At 33.8% G+C, this 14,644-nt stretch overlaps 1 long non-coding RNA gene across 1 annotated transcript; it reads left to right on the top strand.

The window, feature by feature from the left end:
- The first annotated feature begins 7,809 nt into the window (after positions 1 to 7,809).
- LOC105499352 (uncharacterized) lies at positions 7,810 to 12,667 on the top strand. Its single transcript, XR_011624297.1, has 4 exons — positions 7,810 to 7,948; positions 10,115 to 10,216; positions 10,939 to 11,018; positions 12,424 to 12,667. It is a non-coding gene; the product is annotated as an uncharacterized lncRNA (long non-coding RNA).
- Positions 12,668 to 14,644: the final 1,977 nt, after the last annotated feature.

Below are 14,644 nucleotides of genomic sequence, written 5' to 3'. Positions count from 1 at the left end.
CATGAAGGACATCAGAGAGGACTTGCAATAATGAAATATATTTGAAAAACTGCAATTAAAATTGTGTGGCAAAGACCCAAGATATTAATTTTTCTTGAAATATATCTTAATTACATAAAAGGATTTAAAATAATCTAGAAGAAACAAGAAATAACAGTGAGAAAGTCTATTTGTCATACTTTCAAGAAAGACTGATTTAGCACTCACTACATGCTAGGCACCAGTATAAGAGCTGAGACATAGTAGGGAACTAAGCCGAAAATGTCCTTGTTTAACGTACATTTCAATGGAGGGAGGGGGAGAATTTCATTCTCATAAATGAAATTCATCAGTAAAAGATACCATGTGTTATGGTATAGAGAAAAAAAAAAAGCAGGAAAAAAATGGAGGTTATTGGGGGAGGAGACATTTTAAATAAATGGCCCAAGAAATCCTTAAAAATCGTGAAACTTGAGAAATGTCTAAAGGTGTCTAGAAAATGAGCCATGAGAATATTTGAGAATGGCAAGTAAAAAAAAAAAAAACAAGATGTAAGCATTTCTGGAGTGTTTGAAGAAAATTAGGAAGCCAGTGTAGCTGGAATAGAGTGAGCAAGGAGAGATGTTTCAAAAGAGGTCAGAGGAAATGAGAATGAGTGGGTTAGGTATGTAGAGAATACGCAGTGCCATTTTAGACTGCTGTAAAAATGTGGATATCTACCCTGAAACAATGAAGCTATTGCAAAGGTCCAAGCAAAGGAGTATTAATATCTATAGCAGAGCGGTAACAGAAGAAGCAGGAAGACCAATTGGGGGCTCTTTCAATAATACGGAGCAGACATGATTGTGGCTGGGACAAAGGTGGCTGCGAGAGAAATGTTGAGAAAGCAATCAGATTCTGATTACATCCAGACATTTCAAATTAGAGCTAGCAGGATTTGCTGAAGAATTTTATGAAAATGGTCAGGATGAGTAAAGGAGGATTCCCAGGTTTGGAAGCCAGAAAACACAGGCGATGGCACACTGTAGTGATTAAGCTCATAGTCTCTGGAGCCAGACTCATTGGCTTTGCAATTCTTAGTCACTTGCGTGGCCTTGGGCAAGTCAGTTATCTCTTACTGCCTCCATTTCTTTATCCATAAAGTTGAGGCATAATCATGCTTATTTTATAGAGTTGTTATGAAGTTTAAGTTGGTTAAAGTTTCAAAGTACTTAGGAAGGATGCTGAAATGAGTATTTGGAGGGATGGTTGGAAGATAAATTCTGGGTTCTTTAAGTTTGAATATTTTTTGATATATATGTGGAGATGTCTTGAAGGCAGTTAAATACACAGGTATTCAGATTTGGGATACAAAGGGAAAATCCAGTTTTGACTTAGTTTGTAATTCATCAGTATATGGATGGTATTTAAAACTAGATTTAGGGGAAGAAAAAGAAAGCATCAGTAGACTAAGCCCTGAGAATATCATAATGTTTACTGGACTGGAAGATCAGGTGGAAATGGCAAGACAGCATATAAGGCACAGAAAATCCACTGGGAGTGTATAGTGTGTCAGTTGAAACAAATGCTGCCAATGGATCAAATAAGTTAGGAACAAAGGATTGAACACTAGAGTTAACATTGCTTTGATCATTAGCAATCTAGGTAAAAGCTGCTGAAATATTGTGGTAGAGACAAAAACATGACTGGAATGAGTATAAGAGTTAACAGGGCTAGAAAAATCGAAGATAGTGAATATGGACCTTTGTAATAGCAGGTTTATTCTAAAAGGAAGGCAAGAATAGTCAGTAACTGGAGAAAAAGTAGGGTGATGAGATGTTGTTTTGTTGTTTTAATCTGAGATAAATAATAGTAACTTTGCAGGGTTTTGGGGGAAATTCTAATAAAAAGTATAAAAATGATGATGATGCAAAAAATGGAAGGGAATCTTTCTAGAGCAATGTCCTTGAGAAGTAAGCGGGGATAAGATATAATGGCAGGGTTGGCTTTTGCTAGGCTCTTGAATGATTCATCTTTAATAAGTAAGAAGGTACAGTTGCAGGAGAGTGGGTAGATAGTAGTGACAGTATGTACAATTGGCTTCTAATTGATTTAATTTTCTAGCTGAGTTGAGATGCAAGGTAAAGAGTTAAGCATGACTTTGGGGAGAAGATATTTGAAGTCTGAAGAGAGAAGAGCAAGTAGAAACAATTGCCTTAAGCAATTAAAGGGAGTGACCCAGAATTCTGTAGGTAATTGCAAAAGAAAGGATTGTGGGTGAAGTAATTTTATGACATAAGATGTGAGCTGGATGCCTTTAAGGAGATAAGAAGAATGATCTAAAAGTAATATTAAGGATCAAGGACATCTAAACCACATGAGATGTTTGGGAAGTAAACATCCATTACTTAATAGGTCTTCAGGAGAAGTGTCCTCAGGGAATAGCCACATTTCCTTTGAGCAAAAAGGTGAAATGATGTTTATGAAAGAGACAGAATAGTTAAAGTTTGAAAATTGACTATTGAAAAAAAATCTAGTCAGGTATCTGTCTTACTACACAGGCAAATCAATTCCACAGAAATAAAACAATTAAACATAAAAATCCCATGGCATATAAATATGGGTACTATTTAAGCAATTTTCAAGTGGTTAAGAATTTTTCATGGCTGGGCACAGTGGCTCAGGCCTGTAATCCCAACACTTTGGGAGATCAAGGTGAGCAGATCACCTGAGGTCGGGAGTTTGCGACCAGCCTGACCAACATGGAGAAACCCCATTTCTACTAAAAATACAAAATTAGCCAGGGGTGGTGGTGCATGCCTGTAATCCGAGCTACTGCAGAGGCTGAGGCAGGAGAATTGCATGAACCCAGGAGGCGGAGCTGCAGAGAGCCAAGGTGGAGCCATTGCACGCCAACCTGGGCAACAAGAGCAAAACTCTGTCTCACAAAAAAAAAAAAAAAAAAAAAAAGAATTTTCCTAGCACAAAAGCCATGGAAATAACTACTTAGTAAAGATTAATATGACTAATACCAGGCAGAGTGGCTCATGCCTGTAATCTCAACTACTCAGGAGACTGAGAAAAGAAGATCTTTTGAGGTCAGGAGTTCAAGACCAGCCTTTGCAACATAGCAAGCTTCCTGTCTCTAAAAAAAATAAAATAAAATGAGCCAGATGTGGTGGTGCATGCCTGTGTCCCAGCTGGAGGCTGAGGTAGGAGGATCACTTGAGCCTAGGAATTTGAGGCTATAGTGAGCTAGGATTGCACCAGTGCAACAGAGCAAGATCCCATCTCTAAAATAGTAAAAATAATATAATTATAATATGAAGAAGAAGGAAATAATGAAGAAGAAGAAGAAGAAGAAGAAGAAGAAGAAGAAGAAGAAGAAGAAGAAGAAGAAGAAGAAGAAGAAGAAGAAGAAGAAGAAGAAGAAGAAGGAGAAGAAGAAGCAGCAGCAGCAGCAGCAGCAGAAGCAGCAGCAGCAGCAGCAGCGGCAGAGGAGGAGGAGGAGGAAGAGGAGGAGGAAGAGGAGGAGGTGGAGGAGGAGGAGGAGGAAGAAGGAGAAGACTGAAAAACCTGGAACTAATATTTACCACAGATAGGGCAATGACTTTAATAACCATAAAGTGTATAAGACTTTTATAAATCAATAAGGAAAAAAAGTCCTCCTAGAAAAAATCATTTATAAAAATTCAATGAAAATTCCAAAAATGATTATGTTTTTTAAGTGTAGTCATGATGGTATGGTGGTTAAGAACTTGGTTTTGTCCAGCCTGGGTGACAGAGTAAGACTCTGTCTAAAAAAAAAAGAAGAACTCGGTTTTGAAATTAAAACTGTTGTAGGCATAAGTAGCAACCTGCTACTTATCTACTGAGTAACCTTGGACAACTTTTATAACTTCTTTAAGCTTCAGTTAATTCATCACTGTAAAAGGATGAAAATTATACTATTCTACTTACCTCATATGGGTATGTTATGTTCAAATAAGATAAAGCCTCAGTGCCTGGCAAAAATAAAACCTTTGCTGGTATTAGCTATGGTTCTTATGGTGGTAGTTGTTGATGTTGTTATCATTATTATTATTAATAGTGTTTATATTAATATCTAAGTATAGCATCTTATTCACCTATTGTCCTTGTTAAATGCTTTACAACTATAGTCAATCAATACGGTTTTATTATTTGAATAAATTTTTGCCCCATCTAATTGCCAAGTACAGCATGTTAAACATTATCATTATCAAACTCTTCATTGCTAACTCAAAGATTGATAGCCCCTAACCTAAGTACTATATAATTGTGGCTCAAGTGCTATAGAATGAGGGCCTCTTATAGATTGGACATAAAGTTGACCATATAAATCATACAAAATTAAAACAATAGAGGCAATTATGCACTAATCATGCACTAGCCATACAAGAATAAAAATTAATTAGAAACATAACATCTTGGATGTCTATTATTTACAGTTTCCATGAAAACTCTGAGAGAGGACTATTTCTAAAGTAACAAGATTGAGGGAATAAAGAAGAGATGAAGAGGCACTCCCAAACTAGCAGCAGAAAAAAAACTGTCTCCACCCTCAAGGTTCAGGAGGACAAGGGAAGGAAGTGGTGTTCCCAGAGCTCAGAGAGAGCTGAGCCACAGAGGAGTGCCACCCACAGGAGAACTGGTCATGGAGAGACAGAGACAAGAGTCACAGTGTTAAAGCAGGAAGGAGTGGGGAAGAAAGATTCCAATCTCTTTCTCCTTCTGCCCCTCATTTTTTTTCCCCAGTCTTTCCATTGGCTTAACCTAATGGGGAGTCAACCAGCAAGTTTATTCTCCTAGGGCATGGGACAGAACTGCTAAGGCTGAGGATGGTTCCCACAGTGTAAAGGGGTGAAGATAGGGCATGAAGTGGGAAAGAAGCAGAACAGGTGCACAAGCACAATGCTTAAAATCCTTTCTGTCAGTCATATCACTTGTTTCTAATCTCCTTGAATGCATCTAAAGCGTTAGCATTCATAGAAGGCAAACATCAGACTCAATAACCTTTATACTCGGACATATTCTAAGCAAATTATGGGGAAAATTTTCAACCTCTGACTTTCCAAGGTAAACAATAAAAAGAGTGGACATCAAATCTGGGTATTTATACCAGCACTTCATCCTCTTGGAATATATGTGGGCCAATCAACTGAGAATGATAAAGATGCTAGACCTGTCTGATGTGTGTGTGTGTGTGTGTGTGTGCGACAAAGAGAGAGAGAGAGAGAGAGAGAGAGAGAGAGCTGTGTATGTGTTTTAAAATGTTTACTGTGGATATTTTATAATCTTGACTAAAGTGGGTAATGACTATACAATCCACACATCACTGTCTAATACATGTTTAATTAATATTGCATAAAAGGCTTTCTGTGGTTTTTTATGCAAATAGGACCATAAGTATATCTGTAGGTTTTCTTTTCTTTCCTACCTCTCTCTTTTGGGGTTTTGCTCTCCTGAGGTACAAAACTGAGCAACAAAATTACCTTAAAGAGGGTTTATGAATCACAAAGGAGAATTCTTTATGTACCTTGTTTCCATATGAAAGTAGCAACATTTGTGCATAAATGCCTTGAATCTTTTTTTTATGAATTGGGCCTTAAGTGCTCATGATTGTCCTTGGTATTCAGTTTTTGTCATTAAGTAGCGTTGAAACAACAGGAGAGGAAAAAAGGAAACATTTTGTACCTGTGGTACGCACTTGGACAACACAGCTTTAGGAAAATAGCTACACTCTTATCCTTTTATATGTATAAATTATGCAGGGACAAAGACAAGTGTGAATTGATGAAAAGGCAAATAATATATTTCTGGAACATTAATAGTTGAAGCCATACTTAGGATTTAAAAGAAATGCATTGATTTTCTTATTTGATTCACGTGCACTCTCATATTTTGCCAATCTATATGGCTCCGTTGACAGAATTAAGTTTGCTCTGGATGAAGAAAGGGATAATTCTCTTTCTAACTGTAGGGTAATATGTCACCTCTCTTAGCATATTACCTCATAATCATCCTCAGTGACTGAGGAAGAGGGGCACGGCATACAGATTTTTTAAACAGTGGTGTTTAGTGTTTTATTATCGTATATTACACACAAAGGTGAAATGCTTGAGATGAGGAATATTTCTTTAAGACTTCTGAAAAAAATACAAGAGAACAATCTAGACATTCTCTGTTTCTATACCTATTTCTATTATAGACTCAATCGTGTTCCCTAAAAGTCATATGTTGAAGTCTTAACCCTTAGTATCTCAGAATGTAACTGTATTTGAAGATAGGAGCTTTGAAGTGGTAACTAAGGTAAAATGAAGTCAGTTTTATGGGTGGGCCCTAATCCAAATGATTGCTGTCTTTATAAGAAGACAGATTAGGACACAGAGACACACAGAAGCAAGACAATTTGAAGATACAAGGAAAAGATGGCCATCGGCAGAACTATGATTTCAAATAGATTATTTAGTACCATGTATAATACATTTTCTCATTTTATAGCACAGGACAATGGAAAAAAATGTGAAATAACATAGCACATTGCAAAACTATTAACATATAACATTAATGAAATAAATAAATCATAACATTGATAATAACAGTAGTGAATTAATCCAAATGCTCTGTGTAGCTGATGAAGATTGAGGGCCTATGCCAAATTTCCCAAACGTTATGTTGCTATCAAATTCAGCTCCATCTTGTTTCTTCAAGTTGACAATGAAAGACTTCTAACAGTAATTGTTTTAGGAGGAGCCTTTTTTTGTAGATAATTTTAATTGATATGCTTTCTATTAAAATGTCAATTAACCTTGATTTTCGTTCTTTATTATTTAAAATAGGTACTGAATACATTTGTTGCAGATATAAAACTGCAAACCTTTAATGAGGCAAATTGCTCATGGAGTTCCTGCTTAATGAGTTCAGTCACTTGCTGTCATTCCTAATTAGATAACTAAATTTCCTACGTTTGTAAAAGATCACATTTGGTATGAATTTAATGCTGAAAGGTATTGGTTTATATCCCAAGGCTATATCTGTGAATTCAGTTATCAAAACTCAGCTTTGTAAACATTTATGTTTCATTCACATTTCATTCCAACATGTAACATATTACTATTTTTCTTTAGTTTTCTGTGTCAATTTACGGTTTATTCAAAATTATCTTTATGAAATATGATTTTGTTACTGGAAAGTGGTCTTGATCTAAACCCCAAGAGAGGGTTCTGGGATCTCGCACAAGAAAGAATTCAGGGCAGGTCCATAAAGTGAAAGCAAGTTTATTAAGAAAGCAAAGGAGGCCGGGCGCGGTGGCTCACGCCTGTAATCCCAGCACTTTGGAAGGCCGAGACGGGCGGATCACGAGGTCAGGAGATAGAGACCATCTTGACTAACGCGGTGAAACTCCGTCTCTACTAAAAAAACACAAAAAAAACTGGCCGGGCGAGGAGGCGGGCGCCTGTAATCCCAGCAACTCGGGAGGCTGAGGCAGGAGAATGGCGTGAACCCGGGAGGCGGAGCTTGCAGTGAGCTGAGATCCGGCCACTGCACTCCAGCCTGGGCGACAGAGCGAGACTCCGTCTCAAAAAAAAAAAAAAAAAAAAAAGCAAAGAAATAAAAGGATGGTTACTCCATAGGCAGAGCAGTCCCAAGGGCTGCTGGATGCTCGTTTTTATAATTATTTCTTGATTGTATGCTAAACAAGGGGTGGATTATTTATGCCTCCCCATTTTAGACCATATACGGTGACTTCCTGACGTTGCCATGGCATTTGTAAGCTGTCATGGCGCTGGTGGAAGTGTATAGTGAAGAAGACCAGAGGACACGCTCATCGCCATCTTGGTTTTGTTGGGTTTTGGCCAGCTTCTTTACTGCAACCTATTTTATCAGCAAGATCTTTATGACCTGTGTCTTGTGATGACCTATCTCATCCTGTGACTTAGAATGCCTAACCGCATGGGAATGCAGCCCGGTAGGTCTCAGCCTTACTTTATCCAGCCCCTATTTGAGATGGAGTTGTTCTGGTTCAAACGCCTCTGACAATTTGTTGTTTAAATTAAGTGCAATTGATTGTTAGTTACTGGATTCGTTATTGAGATCTTTATCACACGATCACAAATTTTATAAAAATTTCTTATAGTTTTTTCAAGAAATCCCCTGGGATATTCACAATCTATTTGCTAAGCACAAGTTTCTGTGTACCTCCTTTGATCTTCTAATTTCTGTCCTTTGTATGTGTGCTAGATTCGAATCTCACCCTACCAACTCCTCTCAGACTCTTATTCATTTCTCTCATTCAATTTAGCTTTAATTGTCTAATGTAGCTGTATCTCACATTCTGGGTCTAAATTATAGAAGAGACACATTAGGTTAAATGCAACTCATAAAAGGAAATATAGACATTGCTCTCTTATAGTTTTCAATTTTGGGATTTCATCAGCAGCATAAAGAATAAAGAGATTACTTTTCAAATTTGAAGCTGATTTTTGTTTCTTATGAAAAGACAGAGAAAAACTTAAAAGTAATATCTTGACTGTTATCACGTAATTGAGAGTTCTAAAGACCCAGCTTATTCTCTCTAGCCATCATTGGTCTTGAGTGCTGGAAACACTATTCCTTTTCTCTCTAATTTTTTCAAATCAGCCATTTAATTACTTAGGTTTTTGAACTTTGAGTCTACATTATTTGTCTATCTACAAAAACAAAAATATTTTTATCACTGCTTTACAAATTCTCACCCTTCACTTTGGTAGAGAAGCAAAATTGAGGATGGACAGGATTCCCCAATAGTGTGTCAAACATAGTTTATAAATTAGATGATACATTTTATTTAATGATCTTAAATATGAGTTCTTCACTTTTAGATTACATAGTATCCTTATCTAATCTGGTTAAAGAGAAACAGTAGGAAAAAGCTATCTTTCAGAGTTAGCAATAAAAGTTTCAGATAAAGAAGTTTCATGTATATATTTTTATTCCATATCTTATAACCTCAGAATAACTAAAATATGGCCTATTAGTTTTTAATTAAATATTTAAATACCTCTAAAACAATGTAGATTGATGTCATTTATATTTTTCAATCCAAATTCAAATAGAAGGGCAATTTCAAAATTACTTGGCATGGATTGTGTGTAACAAAAATACAGAAATCAAAATTTAACTTTAATTTTCTGTACACAAAAAAGTATCTGGAAATGTTTGCATATTGTATTTGTTCCTGATCTCTTCATACTTAAAAATTCAATCCTTTTGTGAAACCATCTCCCTTCTGCAATCACATCAGGATGACTACCATCTACTACCACTTTGAAAGCCTTTAGATTTAGAATGAAAGATTATGCCCAGGAAATGTATTCATTATGTTCATGTCCACCATTATTAAACAGAAGGAATAACATTTCTAACTTAGAAAGTAAAATTTTTTATCACAAAAAATACAGGTACATACTTATGTATAGTTATTTTTACCAAAATACTAAAAGAAAATCAAGGTTGTTAGTAAGCAGACAAGGTGGAAAATGAATTACATTATCAAACTAACTATTTTTATGGACAGTAATGAGACCTGGTTATAGTGATGAAAAAAAGAACAAAATATTTAAATGTAATCAAGCAAAAAAGGATTTTGATTATATCAATTATGTGTTTGCCTTAGGAAAAGAGCTTAAGAGTTAAAAGAAATAATGAAAACCTAACTGACAATTCTTAGAATTTCATATCCCATCTCTGTGGCAGGATTTAGTCTAAAATGTATGTGTGAAACAACCATAATTTGGCATCATGATCACTGCCTGGCAGATTCAATTCCAACATCAGCTACTTACACTCAGTTTACATAAGATAATAAAGATTCGTCTTGGGTGTTTCCTTCTTTGGTATTGTGTTTCCTTTTTCTAAACATGGATCTTCTTAGTAAATAGATTGACTTTATTGAAACAATGGATATTTAGTGAGCCTTAGATTTTAATGCAAGTATGAGAAACTCAAAAGACAGTTACTAATAACAAATACCGTTTGATCATAATTTGTAAAACCAAATTTTGTTAAGAGAAAACTAAAAACCTAAGGCTCTTTTATTTTTAATAATTATCACATAATAATTTCCTCACATTTCTGCATTACCATTTTTCCCAAGAAATCACCCAGATGTATGAAACCTATGTGCAAGAAGCAACAATGCAAGTCCGATTCTCTGCTTACAGAAAATATCTACATATTTCACATAAAAATACCTAAGGTACTTTAAAAAAGTTAATGATAATGTAAACAACTGACAATTGTGTTAAAATATAAAAATAAATGTAATCACTGATATCAGAATTTTGATTATGTTCTCTATTAAATGAATGTTATTAACATTCTGTCATATTTTCCACCACAAAGCATTAATGCACTACAAAGACATTGGCTCATTGCAATTTAAAATTTCAGTTTAAAAAAAAAAATCAAAATATTGGTATTTTCATTGTTTTCTTAAAGTAAAGCATCATTAAAGTTTTCTCATTTTAAAGGATAGTTATTTTATTAATAATAATCATTTAACTGTGATATATCATGCTTTTAAATATGTTTAGACACAATTTGGCAATTTTTGTAAAAAGAAAGTCTTTCTGCTGAGTAATAAATATATGTGGGAATTTAGTATTTTTTACAAACTTTTCCAAAAATAACAGTGTATATTTAACAATGTTAAAATACCTGTGTGTGTTTAAAATGTGTAAACAACTTTACAAATACATACATATGCATGTTATAAATATAAGCATTGTTAATTATCTTGCCATTTTTGTCAAATTAGAGACAGTGTGTATTGTGATTAAAAAGGAAGATATGTATAAAAAGAAAAACACTGAAAAGTTAAGCATCATTATTGTGGGTCTTTATGATTATGGGTAATATTTGTTTTCATTTTTGCTTCTTTGTATTTCAATATTAATGTTTCTCACATTTTGGACGCAGATTTTCTTGGAGAGACAATGGAAGGCACAGCAGATCAGGATGTCAAATTGGCGTTTAAAGGCGGTGGAGAACTTGACAATGTATGAATGAGGGACAGGTGATCTTTCTGAGGCAACTGGGCCTCATTTTGCTGGGTCTCGTTTTGCCATGAACTGCAGCATTTACGTTGCACCACAATGCTGAAGCAAAGACAGAATCAAGGGATGCTTAAAATAAGAAAGTGAGGTGGGGAACGGCCTCCCATGAGAAAAGCTTTGAAGTTTTACTTGAATGAGCATACATAGTAGGGTTAGATTTAAGGCACTATGAATATCCCAGGGGAAAAAAAGTGCTTAAGACCATTGCACTTTCACATTGGGATGTGATAGTTTGAGGATTTTGTTGCTGTTGTTGTGTTTTTTTTTCTCCTGTTTTAATTTGTTTCCCTCCTAATGTGCTAAAAGGCTTATGAATGAATACATTATGCTTGTATCTATGCATATTCTTAATTGGGCTTAAACATGGTGAGGAGAGAATGGCAGGTAAAACACAATTTTTCATTTCCTGTATTATTTAAACAGTTGTGCATTTGATACCAATTTGACAAGGTCATAGTTGTGAAATAAGGGCCAAGTTTTCTTATTTCAACAATTCTGTGTACATTTACTATGAAATAAAAATTAGAAGATAATAATTTTAGTGACTTGTGTTTCTATACCATGTTATTTTGCTGTCAGTGGAAAAGAATCTAACTTTACAAATTTAATATTAGTAAGTTATTTCTAAAATGAACTTTTAGTGCTTTTGAGAACACTCTTTCCTTCCATCTTTTATCTTAGAGGAATAATTCAGAAATTCAATACAAAAAAGCCCTTTTAAAATATGCATATATTATTTATATATTTAAAATGTCAGCCATTTGTAAACTACTTCAACACAAAATGATCACAAGACTGAAGGTAAATTGTTGGTATAGAGTGAAGGCTATTTTGAGCTCTGCAAATATGTACCGTGTGTCTGAGCTCAACTTTTGATCTAGCTTCTCTATACAAGTTGTATTTAACATCTTTGATCTCTGAGTTAGTGATCTAATCTGCTGTATAACTTAGCTTTTATTGATCTGTTCTCATGCTAAGCAAATCAAGTCTCACTTTTATGGGGTAGATTGAAAAAGATAGTAAAACTGCCTCTGAGACAGCAGTTTAAATCTGTGCAATAACAGTGAAAGCAAGAGATAAGACTTTTATTACACTGCCAAACTTCACATGAACTCAAAGTGTCATTAAATAGGTATGTGTCATTTGCCACAGATATTTATTTTACTAGAGATCATGGTTACCACCCATTTGGAAGCAATGTAGTATATTTTCTACTGTCATAGAATATATTGCTTGTCCAGGTACCTGTATTTATAGAGGCGTTTGGTGCACAGCATAGCATTCTTTTTGAATGAATTATTTATTCTGATTGAACAATGCCTGCATGTACTTCTTTTTTTCTTTTCAGTGTAGTGTCAAGAACAACAGAGAAGAGGTTTATGTTGGGTTGCCTTTGTAATATTGATTTTTAAAAACCATGTTCAAGAGAATAAAGGACTAATAATATGCACTGGCTACTTTTAGTTATCCCCTATAATACTATTCCTTCTGTTCCAATTGATATTTTATCACAAAGATGGAAGAAAGTGATGTAAAAATTGAGGCTCAACTAACTGATATTGACAGATTATCACTTGCCCTGTAAAGGACACTTTTTCTATTGGAGCTGGAACTAAAAATTCAAAAGATGCAAATGCAGAAATGATGGTAGTTCAAAGATACAATGTACTGTAAAAATAGCAGCAGACATATTTGAACGGCATTTTATGACTTTATGAATGTACTCTAACAATTATAATTCTACATTAACAAATTATAAAAACATGATTATAAAGCAGTAGCTATTATTGCATGGTGTACAATAAAAAGAAAATATTTAGAAATGAAAAAATGCAACCAACAGCAAAAACTATGCAACAGTTAGAACTTTATTCATTAGCAGTTGAAGGAAGGCAATAAAAGTAATCATGAGGTTTCACTCATCCTAGCCACCTATAAAGGGAGGAGAAAACAGAGAGAATACAGTGTAATTTTACCGTAATTATAAAACTCAGAAAAAACTACCATTAGAAATTTAACAGTTGAATTTGTTAATTTCCTATGATATTTAAAGATTAAAACAATTAAATATTAAATATTTATTTTAATTTTCAGTTTACATTTGCTTCTTTAAACATTCAGATTCTTAGAAGCTCTATAATATTCTATCATATAGACACTAGAATTTACTTTATCATTAACCTTATGTTGGACACAATGATTATTTCCAGTTAGATACCGCTACAATAAACTTTGTCGTGTCAAAATCTTTATTTAACTACATTTCAAGTTTTTACCTTAGCACAGATTTTTAGAAATGAAATTACTGAACAAAAGACTATACATTTTGATATATGTTGCCAAATTTTTTCCAAGTAAAGCTATATCAGTTGTTAATACCTTCAGGCTTTTGTAAATGCCCATTTTGCCCTACCTTTCCCTGTGTTGTACATAACCAGTTAAGCTTTCCTAATTTGAAAAATAAAGGGAAGTGTTTTATTTTCAAGTTAACATTTCTTTCACTCATATTAAGCTCAATATTTTTATATTTTCCTGATTACATTAGATATTTCTTCTCCTTTATGTGGATTACTTTAGTTACCTACTGGAATCTCATATGTACTTATGAATTTTTTGTTACTCTTATTTTAAGAATTCTAATTTTATTCTGTTTCAAATATTTTTCATTTTAATGTTTACCATTAATTTTAGTCATCTTTTTATTTGACAATTAGAAGTTTAAATATCACCAATATATTTATGAACAACATATTTTCCTTTAACATTTTAAAGCTAAGCAAGTATTTTTTCATCCAAAACCCAATTGTTATGGTGCCATATTTTTCTAGCTTTTATGCTCTATTTTTTTTCCCCAGTTACATTATATGATGTCATTTCAGTTTATTTTCTTGTATTATATGAGGTATGGAATCAACCTTCTTTGAATATTTAAAGAGTTAACCAATTTCCTAGTGCTAATTTTAAATCAAAATATTACAGTTAGCTTTGTTCTAACATAGCAATGTCCATAGTTTGAATATCATTTGTATGCACTTTTTCATTTCCTATTATTTCAAAGCCAACAGTTTTAATGTCTATAAGGTGTTCTTTATAGCTATAAAGCATATAACACAATTTAATAGACTCATATGTCTGGCCATTTACATTGCTTTCAGTTTTCTAACATTATAAAAATTGTTGACATTAACAAATTTCTACATGTACTTTTTTCTCGGTTTGTGTTAGATTTATGTGCTAGCTTTCCAGAGGTGGTATAATAAAAATAAAGCATACAAACATTTTTTAAGATTTGAAAGATATTCACAAAATGTCCGTGTAAAATGTTATATTAAATATATATATATTGAAAATGCCATCAACAACGTAAGAAAATATCAATTTCACTGTATTTGCTCTTTGTTTTTTTTCCCTCCCTTTTCAGGTTGATTGGATAGGTGAAACCTCATGATTATTTTTATTGCCTGCCTTCATTTACTAATGCTGGTTATAATTTTTTACTTAGTTTATGTTGTTGGTTGCATTTCTTCATTTGTAAAATACATATGGCATTCATTTACTCATCTATGATT

Source organism: Macaca nemestrina, chromosome 6 (genome assembly GCF_043159975.1).
Source record: "Macaca nemestrina isolate mMacNem1 chromosome 6, mMacNem.hap1, whole genome shotgun sequence".
Lineage (NCBI taxonomy): Eukaryota > Metazoa > Chordata > Mammalia > Primates > Cercopithecidae > Macaca > Macaca nemestrina.
Note: the sequence above shows the minus strand (reverse complement) of the source record. Positions and strands in the feature narration are given on the sequence as shown.